The sequence below is a fragment of the Peromyscus leucopus genome, chromosome 14 (assembly GCF_004664715.2).
Source record: "Peromyscus leucopus breed LL Stock chromosome 14, UCI_PerLeu_2.1, whole genome shotgun sequence".
Lineage (NCBI taxonomy): Eukaryota > Metazoa > Chordata > Mammalia > Rodentia > Cricetidae > Peromyscus > Peromyscus leucopus.
Window position 1 is genome coordinate 84,250,176 of NC_051075.1, and position 8,791 is coordinate 84,258,966.

Genomic DNA, 8,791 nt, shown 5'->3' on the forward strand with positions numbered 1-8,791 from the left:
TACATACTTTTATTTTTCTCCAATTATAAAATTGGCATGAATTCTTTATATCAGCATTTTTTCAATATTTGAGAAAGAGTCTACATTTCAAAGAAAAGAATATAGAGGAAAGACCCGACACTATTGGCTCAAAGCTGGACTGAGATGCTGATATTGTGCAGTACCTCAGAAGGTGTTTTCTACAGGGTGCTTTTATGACTCCAGGCAACAGACCTAGTCAAATGAAATGTTCCCCTTTCTAAAGCAGACACAGCCTAGACAACATTTTTTAAAGCTACATGAGATTGAGTCTAAGTTTATTATAGATTTATATCAGCATTGAAGCCCTTACCAGGGCTCATTAGTTGAACTGAGTTCAATTCCACAAACATTATTATTCAGCACTGGGATGTGGGAAGTGTCAAGATGAGGAAGACTTCACTTGATCTTTGTATGAGACTCAAAGCTACATGAAGGAGGCAGCAGGAGAGGTTTCTAGCCTGTTCGCTCTGCCACCCCAGTCCAACCCCGGAGACATGAAGATGTTCAGGCAGTTCTTCAGAATTAAGGCGGTGTATCAATCCTGCTGCTCATCAGTCATCACCACCAGTGCAGACACGATCCAGTTCTCATTTCCCGTCCTGGGCTTTTATATCTTGTCCCTTCCTTGCCTATCTTGAGGGGGGTTCACCCTTCAGCATGCTAGAATATTCTGGAATAGTTCATATTGTTGAAATCCACCATGTTTTCCTCTTTGCCTCCACCAGGTTTCCATCTGACAAACAGTGTGCTTCCTTCCCAGCAAATGGCGGCTTGATATTCCATACAGCTTTAGTGGACCCACCCCGGATTCTCCTGATTGGTGGCTTCCTTCATTTGTTCGTCCTTCTAATCATCCCCCACAGAAGAGAGGTCCGGATCCAGGAAGTAGTAAGGAAGAGATGAGTTCAGGTCAGGAAAGACTACTAAAAGGGTTCTCAGAAGATTCTCCTGAAGCTGGACCTGGGAAGGTAGGTTGAGATGTCAGAAGGAGAAAGCAGGGCTCGGGAAGGAAGCATCCAGAGATGGGCAGAGGAAGAGTGGGTCTGCAGTCTGGTGTGCGTGTGTGCGTGTGTGTGTGTGTGTGTGTGTGTGTGCGTGTGTGTGTGTGTGTGTGTGTGTGTGTGTTGGGGAGGAGCCGTGGGAGGGATGACTGACAACTTCCCGTCAGTGTCTTTCAGCCTAAGGAGTTTAAACTGTACTTTGTTCAGTAAAGATGATGGATGGAGTGCCTTTGGATTTGGGGTGTTGGATGAACCCATATGAGCTGGTTTGTTGCTGTTGTTGTTTGTTAACTTGTCTCTAGCCAGAGTCCTCCAGGAAGAGGAACCGTAATTGAGAAATGCCTCTATTCAATAGGCTGTAGTTTGTTGTTTGTTCTTGTTGTTTAGTGATTGACACCTGAGAGCACAGCCCACTGTGGGTGATGCCATCCATGGGTGTGTGGTCTTGGTTTGTATGAAAATGCAAGCTGTGCAAGCCATGAAAAGTAAGCCAGTAAGTTGAACTCCTCCATGGTCTCTGCATCTGGAATTCTGCCCTGCTTGAGTTCCTGCCTTGGTTTCCCTCAGTGACCAAATGATAGGACATGTAAACCAAATAAGCTGAAGTTGCTTCTTGTCATGATGTTATCACTTCAATAGACAGCAAACAAGGAACCAGATATCACTCTAAGGCTTTCACATACAGAAAGGCTTTTCACATACACATCTTTGTTCTCAGATTCCTCTACAAACCAGCTGGCCTACAGCATGCCCAGGTGAGGTTCACTAGGGCTTCATAATCAGCTAAAGGAGGTCTCCCAAGAACATGCTCCAGCATAAAGAGCTCTTTCCACATCTTCTACTCTGTAGATAAACACTTTGTCTAGGCAGATCTACAGGAGTGCACTGCTAAGCCTCCAGAAATTGAAATGAAGCCTCACTAAAAGTCATTCCATGCACAGTTTAAGCACATGAACCCAAGAACCTACAGGTATCAAAAGAAACATGTGAAAAGGAGATTTTATTTTCTCAGGAAATAGACACAGCATTTACCCTCTAGCCAGCCTCTATCACAGGAGTGTTAGTCAGTAGACAGATCAGCTAAAAATAAGGCAGACAGGTAAGTTGGTCTTAGGGAAGAAACACATTAGAAACATAATCCCCCTAGAGTCAGTCTGAAAATTGCCTTTGCTGATCCAGGATAGAGAAAAAAACAAAGTGCATTTGATGAACTCAGCTGAATAAAACCCTTGGAAATTATTTGAATTTAAAAGATTTCCAAGCAGAGCTTAAAAGCATTCAACTATTTTAGAGTTTTTCATCTTTTTTTTTTTTTTTTGAGTTAGGGGAAAGCACACGCACGTCTGCGCGCGCGCGCGCGCGCGCGCGCGCGCGCACACACACACACACACACAGAGGTAGTGAATGGTGTCTTTTTAAGGGAGTGACACCAATCTATGGAACAATCGTTCACTGTTCATTTCCTATATGGAGAGAGAAAGAGAGAGCTATTAAAGTACAAACAGACTTTAGAAACAAGAGAAAATAGGATGATCATTTTTGCCAGGAAATTCGAGTTCCTTGTTTTCGTTTTTGTTTTAAGTTCAAGGGTTGAATCTTTTGGGTAAGAGTCAAAGGTACATTTTCATGTTTTTATGGTTGCATCTTACCAAGACATCACACATACACTGAGGGGCTCACAGAGCAGGCAGAAATCTTCCTCTTTTACCTTTTTTCTATTGTGTGTTCTCTGCTCTTGAGGTAGACCACAGAAGTTGAAACTGGGGCAGGGTCACCTGCTTACCTGTAATCTCCTGCACTTCCAGTAACAGTTCCTGGTCAGTGTGTTCATGGGAACCGGAAGTGGTGGAGACCCTGGCCATTCAATCCACAGATAAGGGTCAAGTGTCAAGGCTAATCCAGCCACATGCATCAGTCTTGGTAATGGCTGCTGCAGCTGAGCAAGAAGCTTGGGGCCAGGAAAATGGGTGAAACATGGAGCATCTGAGGAGACAGCTAAGACAACCTGATGCTGTCAGGAACAAAGATGATTACAGAGTAATTAGTGAGAGCTGTTCTTCTGGCCAGGTTACATGGCACCTTAGGCAAGATGGAAGACTGCAGCATCTATCTCAGTTGGCTGACTTTCAGGTACAGTGTCCCATCTGAACACTTACACAATGGATGTGATCCAAGAGCGTGGAGATCTGACATCATTTTAAAGATCTGATTAACGTCCTATCTTGCTGTCATGTGGCACCATCAGTTTCTATGTCTAGAACTCCATCAGGCCAGGAGAAGAACAAGCCTAAGAAGCTGTTCCAGCATGTACCACACCACTGGGTTTTTCAGTTTTTTAAAAACTGAACATTTACTAAGTGCTATAGCTTGGATGTACTTAGTCCTTATGTTGAGGCTTAGTCCCTAAGATAATAGTATTGAGAGGTGGTGGGACCTTTAGGAGGTAGGTTATGGGGGCCCCATGCTCATGAAGGGGTTAGTGGAGTATCAGGAGAGTGGGTTAATTACATAGCAATCAGGTTAACATGGAGTTAGTTTGGCTTCTCTTGTTGGATGCTTTGCTTCTCTGACACACTTGACTTTCTGATCTTTCCACCATGAGGATGAAGCCAAGTGGGCAGATGCTGGTGTAATTACCTTGGACCCCCAGAACTGTGAGCTAAATGGACCTTATTCCCGTAAAAATTATCCAACCTCAGACCTTGATCGAATGTGGCAGAAAATGATGATGGAAGACACTAAATACTAGGCCTGAAAGAGCAAGACTATAAATGGAACAGAGTACATGGAAGGGGACGCTCAGCATCTGCTCACTGAGTGGGCCTTACTCCCATGAGTCTTTGCTCCAGGACCACCTTTCTAAGGAGCCTACTTTGAGCATCTGACTTTTACACTTCAGTTTTGTTGGTTCTCTCATCCTTTATTTTCACACATGCTTCATCAACCATCTAACCCACTTAGTCTTCTACTAGTATTTATGAACAACTTCTCCAGGAATGTAAGCACACAAGGTACACATTCTTGCCTACTGGCTTCCATGTTTTGAACAGTTACACCCCAAGTACAGCTGACAGATAGAATAACTAGAAGTAGAGCCCTGGGTACCCATGGTCCCTGGATGATGCTAGTTAGGTACTGAGCCGAGCTCCCACTGAACAGGTGTCTAGAAAGCTCCCAAGCAAGGCTCTCTGTTCTCAAGCTCAGATTGCTCTTCCTTCTTCCCATTTGGTGGAAGGACACCGAGTCCTTGTTAGAAGTTAATAGAGGGATCTGGTATTAAATTACCTCAAATTCTCTTTCCAGGCTGGGAGCAGAGGGTGTTCTTCTTTCTCATTTCTGTCACCCTTGATCATGGTGCTTGGGATTTCTAAGTGATTCTTCAATGCTGATGGAAATGAAGCTCGGATGGCAATGGGATGTTGTCCTTCCTTCCCCAGCACAGTGCCTAGCACACAGAGCTTCTTGTAGTCACCCAGAGCTGGGCTTCCTCCAATTGTGTATCTCTAAACACAACTACGTACGTGGAAAGAGGGTGGAGGTGGTGGTGGAGGAGGCATGGGGTGAGAGGGTGGGTAGTGATTCTCCCTCAGCACCAGTTTTCACTGCAGCGTCTCCCTCTCTAGTTCTGAAAATTCCTCCCTAATGAGTTGCCCACGTCCTTGCAGATGTCCACACTATCCCTGCTATCCATGTCTGGCATCTCTGAGTCAGCCTGAATTTAATCATGCCCCTCCTTACTGATAAAGTTCCAGGTCTCCACTGTCTGAAACAGTGTTTACATCTCTCAGCTCTTTTCTAGGCTACCCGAGACAAGCAGAGGATAAAGTCAAAGAGAGCACAAGGACCAAGAGATGCCCGAACAAACTCGAATGGGTTGTCGTTAGGTCACACTGCACCAAGAGGTGCCTGAGCCAGCCTGCAGCCTGGCCACAAGGAAACATCTCAGCGGGAATACTCCACAGCTGCTTGCCTCTGGCAGCTTGGCGGCAGGTGTTTCCATCCACATTTCCTCTCTTGTCTGGTTTCTAGGAAGTGCACAGAAAGGTGGTGGAACTCCCCAGAATCCCTCTGTGGCTTCAGGAGAAGAAACCCTTTGGACCAATTAAGGTCTATTCTGGACAGCAAAGGGAGGGTCATAGAGGAGGTGTCTGGTGTGAGTTAGTCCTTTGTCCATTGTTTTAACCACGACAGCAGAGCCAAAGTATCTAGCTGGATCTGCTGCAGCTGTTCTGCTTCAGAAAGTGTTTTCACAGAGAGCCAGGGCAGGTGGGCTGATAGGGACTTTTAGGAAAGCAAGGGATGGAATCAAAGCCCTGGCAGTGGGAGAACATTGCCCTGGTAGCAGGATGCCCCCATTTGGGCCTTCCTACTGTGGCCATGGATGTACATTGGTTCTTTGGAGAGTGAATGGCTTTGGGTTCTAGCTGGCAGATGGAGTCTGCTAAGGGAGAGCCTTTGAAGATTTCACCTAAGCCCAGTTCTGGTGTAGCTCCCTGATTTCTGATATGACGAGATGGAAAGTACTGTCCATCCAGAACAGATGGAGTGACCCCAGCAGCTCCCCATGGTGATGGACTACGCCCCCTGAAACTGTGAGCCATAGTGAACCTTTTCCATTAAGTTGAATCTGTCAGGTCCTGTGCTGCACGAACAAAAGATGTAACTACCACAGTGCCTGATCCAGATGGTAGGTCTGCTGTCCTTTGTTCACATTTGCTACCTTGCCAGAATGTAGCCTATACCTCTGTCATCAGGAAGGGATGAGTGGACATGGGCAGTTTAATTCTTGCCAGGGCCATTGTTCGATTTGTCACGGCAATTATAAAAGCCATTGTCACTTTCCAAAGAACAAGGGACAGGCTGAAAATGGAAATGGAAATAAAGAAGTGGTGGCTGTTTCTGCAGACGTTCAGCTCTTCGCTGTGTCCAGAAGAGGGGTGTTTAACACTGTTGTTGATGCGCTGGTTGCTGACCTGTGATTTACACTGGCTTATTCATATTTGAATTAATTTTGTGAACATCTTGCATGAAACTATTAAGGGAGACTCCCACCTATGGTATGATAGGAAGTTATAAGTTCCTGCTGTTTCTGGGATGTCTGTAAAATCAAACTAACCCAGGCTTTGCTGTCTTTTAATATCACTGCCTATTTGTAGATCATGATCTCTTCTAAGTCTTTGTTATGGCTCAAATGAACAACACAGAGAGCCCTCAATTGGTGGAAATCATATCTAAATGCTTTTTATTGCTGTCACCCTGCACTGATCTCCATTCTTAGCCAAGGGGCATTTTTACTGTGGTTTTTATTTGGTTCTTTCTATTTTCATACAAAAGAACCAATGTCTTGGTGACTTCTGCTCAGCAGTATTCCTTGTTTGCAATGTCTCTTCACACAAGCTCACTAGAGACTATGTCTTAATAACGGTTTTTAAAAGATGATTGAACATGCAGGTGCAGACTGATAGACTAGCTGACAAGCATTTCTGCTCTCATTTCTAAGATGCTCTGACCAGCTTTACCCCAGGGAGTGCCCTGCACAGCCTGAAAAGTGTGAGGGGGAATAAGTCCTATTTCATTTTTTCCCATCCCCTTTGATGGATGCTCCATGACATTATGATCCTTTGAACTAATGTCTGGGAGAAAAAATAAAAACACTGAGGGATAAATGAAATGTCAGTTAATTCTGTTATGCCATTTATTGACGTGCTGGCTGGGCTCAACCATCCCCAGAGGACTCTCAGGAGAGCACATTTGATGGGAAATATAGATTGCGTGGTACTAACAACCCAACAAGAGTAATCACAGGGCCTGCGGTTGGCAGCAGAGCACGTCAATCTGAGTCAACAGAACTGGAGAGATTCTTCTGCTCTTCTTCCGTTTCCTACATGGTGACCTGAGAAGTTTGGGAAGACTGGGTTGAAGAACTTACCATTGTATATAACCTGCCTACCAACCATTCCAGGTCAATCCCAGCACAATAATGAAGGTAAAATCTGAATTTACACACACTTGGGGAATTTTGCATAACCCAGTGATTACAGTTACTAACCAAACAGTCTGAAGGAAGATATGTGCTCCTTGATTGTTGCTCACCATTCCATGCCAGCTAGAGAGCTGGCAAATGCATGAGTGAAGCTTCCTTATTTCATCTCAGCACATTTTATAAGGATTTCATATTGATAAGGAGTTTCACAGTCCCACCCTACAATGAATAGGTGTGAGCAGCCGGTAGCTAAGGTGAGGCAATGACCTCGATTTGCAAAAGGCGGCCAGCCCAGAAGGCAATACAGGTCAGCATTGCAGGAAGGTCACATGTGTCTTAGTGATCACAGATCTTCTCTGATTCAGATTAGATTAAGGGCTTGAAGTTGTATGTCTCCGTAAGTACAGAACTCAGAATCCTAGGTTGAGAACTAGTTGGCACAGTACAGATAATTTAAACTCTTACCACTCCAAAGTGTAGGCAGGGTGGGGATGGGGGTGCCAGCAACCTCACCTGAGCTCTGGACAGAAATCCAGAGTTATAGCTCCTGAGACTGACAGTAGCAACATCCCCAGGACACAGAGAAGCACATTTAAGTTCTGAGTTCTGGGTGTGCTGGTCTCATCCAATCTTCGTGTGTTATAGATGAACTAAATCATAGTAGTCTAAAGGAACTCTTCAAGGACACAAACCAGGTTCCTGGAGAAGCAGAAGCCATCCCAGCTCATAACCTGGGTCTTAGAGACCTGCATTTGAATAGCAGGGAGATAAGGACCTCCTCCCCAAACCCAAAGTGGCTCCCCCAGGTGAAATTTGAAACAGTGACCTCCCATAGGGCTGATGCAGGGTTGGTTAACTTAAAATTTCAACACTCCTTTTAGTGGATTTGTTCCCTCTCATCAAAGGAGGCCGAGCTTGCCTGGTGGTCGTTGATCCTGACTATTGATGGAGAACTCAGATGCCCTGAAAATGGAACTATTATGTGACAGGGAATAGGAACACAGTTTTTGTACCCACTGTTTGGGCAATGCTCACCGTTGTATTCCTCCCGGGGGCTTCACTGCTGCTCCTACTCCTCCCGGACTGCCCTCCCCCACAGTCTCATTGGCAGGCCCCATTTGTCACCTGTCTCTCCCAGAAGCTTCCTTTGGTCGCTCAGATTCTCTTCCATTCCCATCCCCCACCCCCCCAACCGTAACAGGAAATGAAACCAAGACATACTGAATAACCACTTTCTGAGTGTATGATTATGTACTTTAGAATGAAGTTTGTCATGCTCTTTGCTAGGATAACCATAAATAAGAAATAATGCTTACTGATTTTAGCAGAATGCTGGATGCAAGTTACATACACATTATTTTATTTAATCTTACTTTTAAATTGATATTTCAAAAACTAAGTGTTAGTGTTTACTGGTCATAGTGTCTCCTCTGAAAGGGAGCTCACTGCATGTGGTTGTGGTAGTATTGTGTTCTTCAAAATATTGTGTACCCTAATAAACTTATCTGGGGTCAGAGAACAGAGCAGTCACTAGATACAGAGGCTAGAAAATGGTAGCACTCACACCTTTAATCCTAGCATTCCAGAGGCAGAAATCCCTCTGGATCTCTGTGAGTTCAAGGCCACATTGGAAACAGCCAGGCATGGTGACACACGCCTTTAATCCCAGAAAGTAGCCTTTAATCCCAGGGAGTGATGGCAGAAAGCAGAAAGATATATAAGGCGTGAGGACCAGGAACTAGGCTGGTTCAGCATTCAGGCTTTCAAGAAGCAGTTCAGCTGAGAT

General features: G+C 44.9%; 2 long non-coding RNA genes across 2 annotated transcripts in view; one reads left to right on the forward strand and one right to left on the reverse strand.

Annotated features, from left to right (window-relative positions):
- Window positions 1-8,524, forward strand: part of LOC119089037 — a 29,116-nt gene extending 20,592 nt beyond the window's left edge. Inside the window, exons 3-4 of the long non-coding RNA XR_005092881.1 lie at window positions 747-989; window positions 4,811-8,524. This is a non-coding gene — a long non-coding RNA (uncharacterized LOC119089037). The remainder of the gene's footprint in view (window positions 1-746; window positions 990-4,810) is intronic.
- LOC119089036 lies at window positions 896-4,710 on the reverse strand. The gene is made up of 3 exons (XR_005092880.1): window positions 4,308-4,710; window positions 2,806-3,033; window positions 896-981 (listed from the first exon to the last, which is right to left on the reverse strand). It is a non-coding gene; the product is annotated as an uncharacterized LOC119089036 (long non-coding RNA).
- Window positions 8,525-8,791: the final 267 nt, after the last annotated feature.